The following is an 11,243-nucleotide window of genomic DNA, read 5'->3' on the forward strand; positions in this document are numbered from 1 at the left end:
CAGTAGGAACAGTCTGCTCCCCAAATAGGGACAACACAAGTTACTCTAGACACTATTTGTTCCCACTCTCAATATGTTGAGTTTGTTGCATAATGTAGCATTTGGTTTAGTAAACTTTCAATTATTGCAAAACTTTTTGGTGCTGTCCAAAAATGTGTACTTTTATTTTTTATTTCACCTTTATTTAACCAGGTAGGCCAGTTGAGAACAAGTTTTCATTTACAACTGCGACCTGGCCAAGACAAAGCAAAGCAGTGCGACAAAAAACAACAGGATAAACAAAAGTACAGTCAATAACACAATAGAAAAATCTATATACAGTGTGTGCAAATGGAGTAAGGAGGTAAGGCAATAAATAGACCAATAGTAGCAAAGTAATTACAATTTAGCAAATTAACACTGGAGTGATAGATGTGCAGATGATGATGTGCAAGTAGAAATACTGGTGTGCAAAAGAGCAAAAAAAGTAAATAAAAACAATATGGGGATGAGGTAGGTAGTTGGATGGGCTATTTACAGATGGGCTGTGCACAGCTGCAGCGATTGGTAAGCTCCCGTACATTACCGGTAAGTAGTGTTTAACCCAATATTGATTGACATTTATTTTGTATCAAATAAGGACTTTTAATTAATGTTATATTTTCAGGTGACAGTCACATATTGAAAAGGCCACTCTGTACATTACAAGGGGTTCCAAAGAAGAGCTGACATTCTCATTTTAAGACACACATCCAACAGGGAGAAAGAACAAAGCAGATTTGGGGGATATAAGTACATTTAAATCTGATGATGTGGGCTTGAATGAAAACAAGCTAGGGACCAAGAGGACAAGGATGAGAGTGCGAAGAAAAGGATTTTAAAGACCGCATTGATCTGCATTCATCAACATAAAGACAGCTACCCTCATTCTGATCTTTGGCGGTGTGAACAAACACCCTAAAGTATTTACCTCCAGCCAGCATCAGAAATGTCACCGCCAGAAAAAATAATGTACTGGCAAAACTACGTATTTTGTTTCATATGTTTCATATACAGTATACACTGAGTGCACAAAACATTAGGACCACCTTCCAAATATGGAGTTGCAACTCCTTTTGCCCTGAGAACGGGGAGGCAGGTAGCCTAGTGGCTAGCAATAACCAAAAGGTTGCTAGATCCAATCCCAGAGCTGACAAGGTAAAAATCTGTCGTTCTGCCCCTGAAAAAGGCAGTTAACCCACTGTTCCTAGGCCGTCATTGTAAATAAGAATTTGTTCCTAACTGACTTGCCTAGTTAAATAAAATAAAAGAACAGCCTCAATTCGTCAGGGCATGGACTCCACAAGGTGTTGAAAGCATTCCACAGGGATGGTCCATCTTGACTCCAAAGCTTCCCACAGTTGTGTCAAGTTGTCTGGATGTCCTTTGGGTGGTGGACCATTCTTGATACACACAGGAAACTGTTGAGCATGAAAAAAACAAAGACGATCGCAGTTGTTGACACAGTCAAATTGATGCGCCTGGCATTTACTACCATACGTTCAAATGCACTTAAATATTTTGTTTTGCCCATTCACCCTCTGAATGGCACACATACGCAATCCATTCATCAATTGCTCAAGGCTTAAAAATCCATCTTTAACCTGTCTCATTGCCTTCATATACAATGATTGAAGAAGATTTTACAGGTGACCTTGTCACGTCCTGACCAGTAAAGGGGTTATTTGTTATTGTAGTTTGGTCAGGACGTGGCAGGGGGTGTTTGTTTTATGTGTTTCAGGGTTTTTTGGTTAATGTTCTATGTTAGTATATTTCTATGTTCTTTCTAGTTTTTCTATTTCTATGTTTAGTTTATTGGGTTGACCTTCAATTGGAGGCAGCTGTTCCTCGTTGCCTCTAATTGAAGGTCCTATTTAGTAGGGGTGTTTTTCCATGGGTTTTTGTGGGTAGTTGTTCCGTATGTAAGCTGTGTGCCTTACAGGACTGTTTTCCGTCGTTGTTTTTGTTTAAGTGTTTATTTTGGTTTTCTTCATAATAAAGAAGATGAGTATACACATTCCCGCTGCGTTTTGGTCCCATCCTTAAGACGAACGTGACAGACCTCAATAAGGGATCCTTGCTTTCACCTAGATTCACCTGGTCAACTATGTCATGGAAAGAGCAGGTGTTCCTAATGTTTTGTAAACTCAGTGTACACTACCTTTCAAAAGTTTGGGGTCACTTAGAAATGTCCTTGTTTTCCATGAAAACATACATGAAATTAGTTGGAAAATGAATAGGAAATATAGTCAAGACGTATAAATAAATAATGATTTTTAATTGAAATAATAATTGTGTCCTTCAAACTTGACTTCTGTAGCAATTCCAGCCTTGCAGACCTTTGGCATTCTAGTTGTCAATTTGTTGAGGTAATCTGAAGAGATTACACCCCATGCTTCCTGAAGCACCTCCCATAAATTGGATTGGCTTGATGGGCACTTCTTATGTACCATACGGTCAAGCTGCTCCCACAACAGCTCAATAGGGTTGAGATCCGGTGGCTGTGCTGGCCACTCCATTATAGACAGAATACCAGCTGACTGCTTCTTCCCTAAACAGTTCTTGCATAGTTTGTAGCTGTGCTTTGGGTCATTGTCCTGTTGTAGGAGGAAATTGGCTCAAATTAAGCCCCGTCCACAGGGTACGGCATGGCGTTGCAAAATGGAGTGATAGCCTTCCTCCTTCAATATCCCTTTTACCCTGTACAAATCTCCCACTTTACCACCACCAAAGCATCCCCAGATCGTCACATTGCTTCCACCATGCTTGACAGATGGGGTCAAACACTCCTCCAGCGTCTTTTCATTTTTTTCTGCATCTCACGAATGTTCTTCTTTGTGATCCGAACACCTCAAACTTAGATTCGTCTGTCCATTTTTCCAATCTTCCTCTGTCCAGTGTCTGTGTTATTTTGCCCATCTTAATCTTTTATTTTATTTGGCCAGTCTGAGATGTGGCTTTTTCTTTGCAACTCTGCCTAGAAGGCCAGAATCCCAGAGTCGCCTCTTCACTGTTGACGTTGAGACTGGTGTTTTGCGGGTACTATTTAATGAAGCTGCCAGTTGAGGACTTGTGAGGCGTCTGTTTCTCAAACTAGAAACTATTGTACTTGTCCTCTTGCTCAGTTGTGCACCGGGGCCTCCCACTCCTCTTTCTATTCTGGTTAGAGCCAGTTTGCGCTGTTCTGTGAAGGGAGTAGTACACAGCATTGTACGAGATCTTCAGTTTCTTGGCAATTTCTCGCATGGAATAGCCTTCATTTCTCAGAACAAGAATAGACTGACGAGTTTCAGAAGAATGTTCTTTGTTTCTGGCCATTTTGAGCCTGTAATCGAACCCACAAATGCTGATGCCCAGATACTCAACCAGTCTAAAGAAAGCCAGTTTTATTGCTTCTTTAATCAGAACAACAGTTTTCAGCTGTGCTAATATAATTGCAAAAGGGTTTTCTAATGATCAATTAGCCTTTTAAAATGATAAACTTGGATTAGCTAACACAACGTGCCATTGGAACACAGGAGTGATAGTTGCTGATAATGGGCCTCTGTATGCCTATGTAGGTATTCCATTAAAAATCAACCGTTTCCAGCTACAATAGTCATTTACAACATTAACAATGTCTGCACTGTATCTCTGATCAATTTTATGTTATTTTACTGGACAAAAATCAGCTTTTCTTTCAAAAACAAGGACATTTCTAAGTGACCCCAAACTTTTGAACGGTAGTGTATATTTGAAATATATGTGCTTGTCTGTGAAAGGATGCTGTGCAAAATATTGAAAGGGGGATGATCCATGCACACATGAAAGGACTCTGGGTTGTCAATGGGATTTCAGCCACTTGCATGCTCAATTTTAATAAAGGAAGATGACAAGGAATCTTTGCTGCCAACCTCAATTATGAAAGACGGTCTTTTATCTCTTTCCTCACTAATTAGGATCAGTCCTTTACTTCGGATCCTGCTTTTAGGCTTGTGGACATATGGTTTTCCCACTGTTGAGATATCATGATGAAAACACACTGGCCGGAAGAGTTTTACCATGAACGAGAGGCGTGGACGTTATACAAATATTTGTGGAGGAATGTGGAGGACGATAAAAGGTGGGATTTGTATTTGGTGGTTGATCTGATGTCTTGATGGCTGGTGGATGTAGTCTCTGAATCTTAAACTTCGAATGGCTTGGTGGCCCACACTCAAGATGTACAGTAAATCCTAATCTTACTTATAAATCCTAACCTTACCAAGGGTAATGATCATCACTGAGTTAACTGTGTTGCTTTGCACGTGCTCCATAATGCTCTAAATTACATTTTGTTGGTTCAATAACATTCATCCAAACCATATTTTTCTGTAATCAGACACAGGTTCACTTTATTGTAGGGTTGTGCAGTCATTTATCTTATGAGCTATTTATTATCAAAGGACATCTTCAAATTGTAATACATTGGGTCGCAGTCAAAAAAATGTCCATTTACTCTGGATCTATGTCACACCGAGCCTGGCGGTTGACAGATGGCTCTCTGGGAGCCCCAATAAATCTTTAACATAAACATTGTGTTAAATCACCTCCCCCCTCGTCCGTCACACTCTACCGATAGGGGACACATCAAGGTGACAGTAAAATGGGATATTGTGTAGGTGGCATTCCAAATGATCCAGCCATGATTTCAATGAATATGACACAGCAGTGAGTTTCTATGGATATGACATAGCAGTGGGTTTCTATGGATATGACACAGCAGTGAGTTTCTATGGATATGACACAGCAGTGAGTTTCTATGGATATGACACAGCAGTGGGTTTCTATGGATATGACACAGCAGTGAGTTTCTATGGATATGACACAGCAGTGAGTTTCTATGGATATGACACAGCAGTGAGTTTCTATGGATATGACACAGCAGTGAGTTTCTATGGATATGACACAGCAGTGAGTTTCTATGGATATGACGCAGCAGTGGGTTTCTCCACAAAGTGCCATTTTTTTTGCTCAACAGCTCAGATGAGACACTGATCCAAATTCTGCTTTTTGTCTTTTGGATTTCAGTATATTAAAACGTGAAAATGCACGGTGCCACTTTACATTTCAGCGTGATAATAACTGGGAAATAAGATGGTAATAACTATGCATTTACTAGTTAATTAGATAGTAATTAAAATTAGTTACCGTTAGGTGTTACCATGTTGTTTCCCCCCAATCCTTTCCTGACATCCCAACCAGCCCATGGTTGTTACCTGGAAACAGAGACGGTAGTTTCTATGTAATAACACAGAATCCTTGCTGGAAAATACATTATTACCTGTTTCTCTTTAGTTAGCACCTTTTTTTCTAAGAGTGTATATCTAGAACCTTAAAGGGTTCTTCGGCTGTCTCCATAGGAGAACCCTTTGAATATTTTTTTTTTGTTGCTTCATGTAGAACTCTTTTGGGTTCCATATGGAATCATTTCCACAAAGGGTTCTACATGGAACCCAAAAGGGTTCTACCTAAAGCCAAAAAGGATTCTACCTGGACAGCCAAATAACCCGCTTGGAACAGTTATATCCCTTCCCCTTAACAAACATAAACTTAAAGTGACACTAAATTGCTATAACATGACAAACAAAGCCCAGTTCACAATCAGGTTCTTTATTGACAAAAAATAAATGCACACGTTATGACAAAATATGATGGATATGGGCAATTCCATGGCAACAGAGTGATGCTGAGGCTCAGATGTATGTCAAACAAAAATCATGATTGCAAAGTTAAACAAACCACACAAATCTATGCACAAGGACTACTTTTAACAATTTCCACGGAAGAGTTTACAAAAACAGATTTACTTGAAGAACAGTGAAGATGCAAAGTTTGTTAAAAGAATGACACACATTCATTTTCTTGATAAAGAAACACAAAATGTATCAATTCACCATAAATGTACAAAGAGTTAAAAACAAAAATGTAAGAAGCGTTAAAGGGGCAATTAGCAGTTGAAACAAAAACAAAGCAAACTCCTCGTCCATTTCGGTAAAAAGCTGATGGTTGGGGAAATTGAACCACTCAAAATCATAGACAGAACTATGGATGCAACTATTATGGTTTTAACCATGTTTTGAGGCTATAAAATAATTGTTTACATTTATTTTGTTTACAAACATTGAAGTAGAACAAGCTTTAATTTTGTGTTCTGATGGAGTGCTACAGTTGAATTAAACTGATGTGGCATTTATGAGTTATATTCTTCAGGAATCAATGGGTACATTTTATTAATTTAGAAGCAAAAACATGGATGTAGCAAATGCAGATTGCCCCTTTAAGAAAGCTACTGTTTCCTTTCTGACTCCTTATAACCTAGAAAAATGTTAGCAGTATCAAACACTGTCAGTTAGGCTACTATGTAAGCTCATTCTTTTCATTTAATTTGGGGCTGTAAGTTTCAAGAAATGGCAGTTACAGATATTTAAAAAATGCTAAATACATCTACAGCTTGAGCTTCCACTCTCCCCGTTCTTACACAAAACAGTCATTGGACGAAGGCGTCTTCTGTACAGGGGAGTTTTGTTAAGAGCCCCGACGCTCAGTCTGAACATTAACACGCATCTCTTGCAGTATGGTTTTGGAAGCATAAGGACCTTATCTTAAATAATAAATATAAAAAAAGGTTAATCTGATACATATCTTTATAGGGTTAGGGTTAGTGTCCCACATGGCCATATCTCTATGTAACAGAGCATGTTTACGGAAGACAAACGGAACACAGAGAGACCACCTATGCTTATTAGCTACAGTATCTAGCATGCTCTGAACACCTGTGTGTAACGGAAGAAGGCCGCCAAAAATGTGTTGTCACTGAAAAATACTGTCGGCTGCAACTGTGATAAAGCCAGATAAAACAGTATACAGTAAGTGTATATTTTGCATTAGTGAAATGAGTTTGATGTGATATGAAAGTAAAGGCCTTTATGTTCATAGAGCCGTATTGCAACTGAGAATCGATTTACATTTAGATGGAGTATTTGGCTGTTTTGGTTGTCAGAGCCAGTCTACCTCTGAAAATAACAAATAAGGCCCTTGGACCTTAACCTTTTCACACGTAAATATCTCTAACCATTGCCCCTGCGTGAGTTTTTCCATGCGTGGGATGTCAGGATGCTCTCACTGTTCCAAAATGTGATTGTTAAGCAACAGGACAGTTACCTGCGCTGCCCTCAAACCAAGGCACGCTGCCTGCTAATTATCTATAGGCTAGGTTTAAACTTGTCAATTTCAAATGATTTCCTAACAAATGTTATTTTCTAACAACAGTTTGAATTGAGGTGTGTTCCGCCTCGTCGTTAATTCGCATAAGTATTAGCCCAGTTCACTGTTGCGGACTATTTATGTTTACGGAGCCGGACAAACTTCTCTCTTCAACGAGAGCCCAAGCAGTTCTCTAGTGTTTTCCCAGATCAAGTATGAAGACACTGCATATCTCTGGTCAGAACAGGCCTTGCAAAAACATTTTCCACCAGCACATTTTCTGGCTGGCACCCACATTGCCATCATGGTTGTTTTCTTTACAAATTGGATGTTGGATATGTGTGTGTTACCGATTTGTGTTTTTTGGTTTGTTTATCTGCGTTGTTTAGAACTTACTTTTTTACTCTTTTTGTACATAATGTTGCCGCTACCGTCTCTTATGACCAAAAATAACTTCTAGACATCAGGACTGCGATTACTCACCACGGACTAGCAGAATCCTTTTTCTTCTTTCACGACTCTGACGAGCTCGAGGTGGAGGATATACGGCTCCCTTGGGAACAGGCCCTGACCCCAGTGATCTGAGTGAAGAGGAGGCGTAGAAAGAGAGGCCGGAGGGAGGGCTGCCTTCTGAGAAGTCGGAGGTGATTGAATAGACCCCCACTCCCCTCAATTCCGTTAGCAAACATGCAATCTTTGGACAATAAAATGGATGAGTTATTGGGAAGATTAAACTACCAACGGGACATTAAAAACTAACATCTTATGCTTCACAGAGTCGTGGCTGAACGACAACAATATCAACATACAGCTGGCTGGTTATACGATGTACCGGCAGGATAGAACAGCGGCGTCTGGTAAGGCAAGGGGCGGTGGTCTATGTATTTTTGTAAACAACAGCAGGTGCACGATATCTAAGGAAGTCTCGAGCTATTGCTCGCCTGAAGTAGAGTTTCTCATAATAAGCTGCAGACCACATTACCTACCGAGAGAGTTCATCTATATTCATTGTAGCTGCTTACATACCACCACAGTCAGAGGCTGGCACTAAGATAGCATTGCGTGAGCTGTATTCCGCCATAAGCAAACAAGAAAACACTCCTAGTAGCCGGGGACTTTAATGCAGGGAAACTTAAATCAGTTTTACCAAATTTCTATCAGCATGTTAAATGTGCAACCAGAGGGAAAATAACTCTGGACCACCTATACTCCACACACAGAGATGCATACAATGCTCTCCCTCGCCCTCCATTTGGCAAATCTGACATAATTCCATCCTCCTGATTCCTGCTTACAAGAAAAAAATGTAAGCAGGAAGCACCAGTGACGTGATCAACAAAAAAGTGGTCAGATGAAGCAGATGCTAAGCTACAGGACTGTTTTGCTAGCACAGGAATATGTTCCGGGATTCTTCCGATGGCATTGAGGAGTACATCACATCTGTCATTGGCTTCATCAATAAGTGCATCAATGACGTCGTCCCCACAGTGACCGTACGTACATACTCAAACCAGAAGCCATGGATTGCAGGCAGCATCCACACTGAGCTAAAGGCTAGAGCTGCTACTTTTGAGGAGCGGGACTCTAACCCGGAAGCTTATAAGCAATCCTGCTATTCCCTCTGACGAACCATCAAACAGGCAAAGCATCAATACAGGACTAAGATCGAGTCGTAATACACCGGATTTGACGCTCGTCGGATGTGGCAGGGCCTGCAAACCATTACAGACTACAAAGGGAAGCACAGCTGAGAGCTGCCCAGTGACACAAGCCTACCAGACGAGCTAAACTACTTCTGTGCTCGCTTCGAGGCAAGTAACACTGAACATGCATGAGAGCACAAGCTGTACCGGAAGAGTGTGTGATCATGCTCTCTGCAGCCGATGTGAGTAAGACCTTTAGATGGGTCAACATTCACAAGGCTGCAGGGCCAGCCGGATTACCAGGACGTGTACTACGAGCATGCGCTGACCAGCTAGCAAGTGTCTTCACTGACATTTTCAACCTCTCTCTGTCCGAGTCTGTAATACCAACATGTTTAAAGCAGACCACCATAGTCCCTGTGCCCAAGAACACTAAGGTAACCTTCCTAAATGACTACCGACCCGTAGCACTCATGTCTGTAGCCATGAAGTTCTTTGAAAGGCTGGTCATGGCTCACATCAACACCATCACCATCAGAACCCTAGACCCACTCCAATTTGCATACTGCCCCAACAGATCCACAGATGATGCAGTCTCTATTGCACTCCACACTGCCCGTTCCCACCTGGACAAAAGGAACACCTATGTGTGAACGCTATTCATTGACTACAGCTCAGCGTTCAACACCATAGTGCCCTCAAAGCTCATCACTAAGCTAAGGACCCTGGGACTAAACACCTCCCTCTGCAACTGGATCCTGGACTTACTGATGGGCCGCCCCCAGGAGGTAAGGGTAGGTAACAACACATCAGCCACGCTGATCCTCAACACAGAGGCCCCTCAGGGGTGCGTGCTCAGCCCCCTCCTGTACTCCTTGTTCACTCATGACTGCACGGCCAGGCACGACTCCAACAACATCATTCAATTTGCCGATGACACAACAGTGGTAGGCCTGATCACCTACAACAATGAGACAGCCTATAGGGAGGAGGTCAGAGACCTGGTCGTGTGGTGCCAGGACAACAACCTCTCCCTCAACTTGATCAAGACAAAGGAGATTGTGGACTACAGGAAAAAGAGGACCGAGCATGCCCCCATTCTCATCGACGGGGCTGCAATGGAGCAGGTTGAGAGCTTCAAGTTCATTGGTGTCCACATCACCAACAAACTAACATGGTCCAAGCACACCATGACAGTCGTGAAGCGGGCACGACAAAACCTATTCCCCCTCAGGAGACAGAAAATAATTGACATGGGTCCTCAGATCCTCAAAAGGTTCTACAGCTGCACCATCGAGAGCATCCTGACTGGTTGGTATGGCAACTGCTCGGCCTCCGACCGCGAGGAATAAAGTTTAAGACGTTTATTTTCCATCAGTACAAAAAAATATTTGGATGCTGTTCAGACAACAATGCTGTTTAGACGCATTTGTTGCGTCATACGTTCTGTTGCTACTGTTCCAATCACATATGTGCCTGATTCAGGAAACTAGGCATATGTCACAAGTCACGACTTCACAGGAGAGCAGTTTGAACGTAAAAAATATTTTTGGATCAAAACACGTTTTTTGGCAGAAATGGCTTCTCGAACATGTGCATTTTCATGTCTTAATAACAAACTTGTATGCCATTTGTAAATACAAATACAATTGTTAAATTACGAGCCTTGGTAAACAATGACCCTAGCTAGGTAAACAACGTTTAAGATCACACACGTCACTTAACGTTAGCTAGTTAAAACGCAATGAACAATGTGATAACAATGCCACAGTGCTGGGAGCTAACCAACCAGGTCCAATGTTAGCTAGCTAACATTAGGTTCTAATTAGAAAAGCAAACGGCTCTGGGAAACAAATAATAACGTTAGCTAGGGAGCCAGCCAGCTAACATTAGCTAACTAACAGTACACTTTAATTTGACATGCAGTTTTACGACGCAATATATTTTTTTCAAAAGACGCGTTCGACACGATTACCTAGACATACTGACCAGCTCCAATAGACAGACGCGTGCTATATGGCAGACCAATCCAAACTCATCTCTTGGCATGTCCAGCCCACTCATTATCTCAGCCAATCATGGCTAGTGGGAAGGTTGCGCACTTTTTCTGTGGCTAAACCAACTAGGCTCATAATTTAACTATTTTATTCATATTTATTCATATTTACAGATGGCTTACAAGTTTGATATTAAGGCACTCGAAAGTTCACATGTTCGAGAAGACATTTCTGACAAAAAAAACGCATTTTGATTAAAACATTTGTTTTATGTTCAAACAGCTCCCCTGTGAAGTCATGACTTGCGACATATGCCTAGATTCCTGAATCGGGTCACATTTAAGGACTCCCACATCACTGT

This window comes from Salmo trutta, chromosome 23 (assembly GCF_901001165.1).
Source record: "Salmo trutta chromosome 23, fSalTru1.1, whole genome shotgun sequence".
Classification (NCBI taxonomy): Eukaryota; Metazoa; Chordata; class Actinopteri; order Salmoniformes; family Salmonidae; genus Salmo; species Salmo trutta.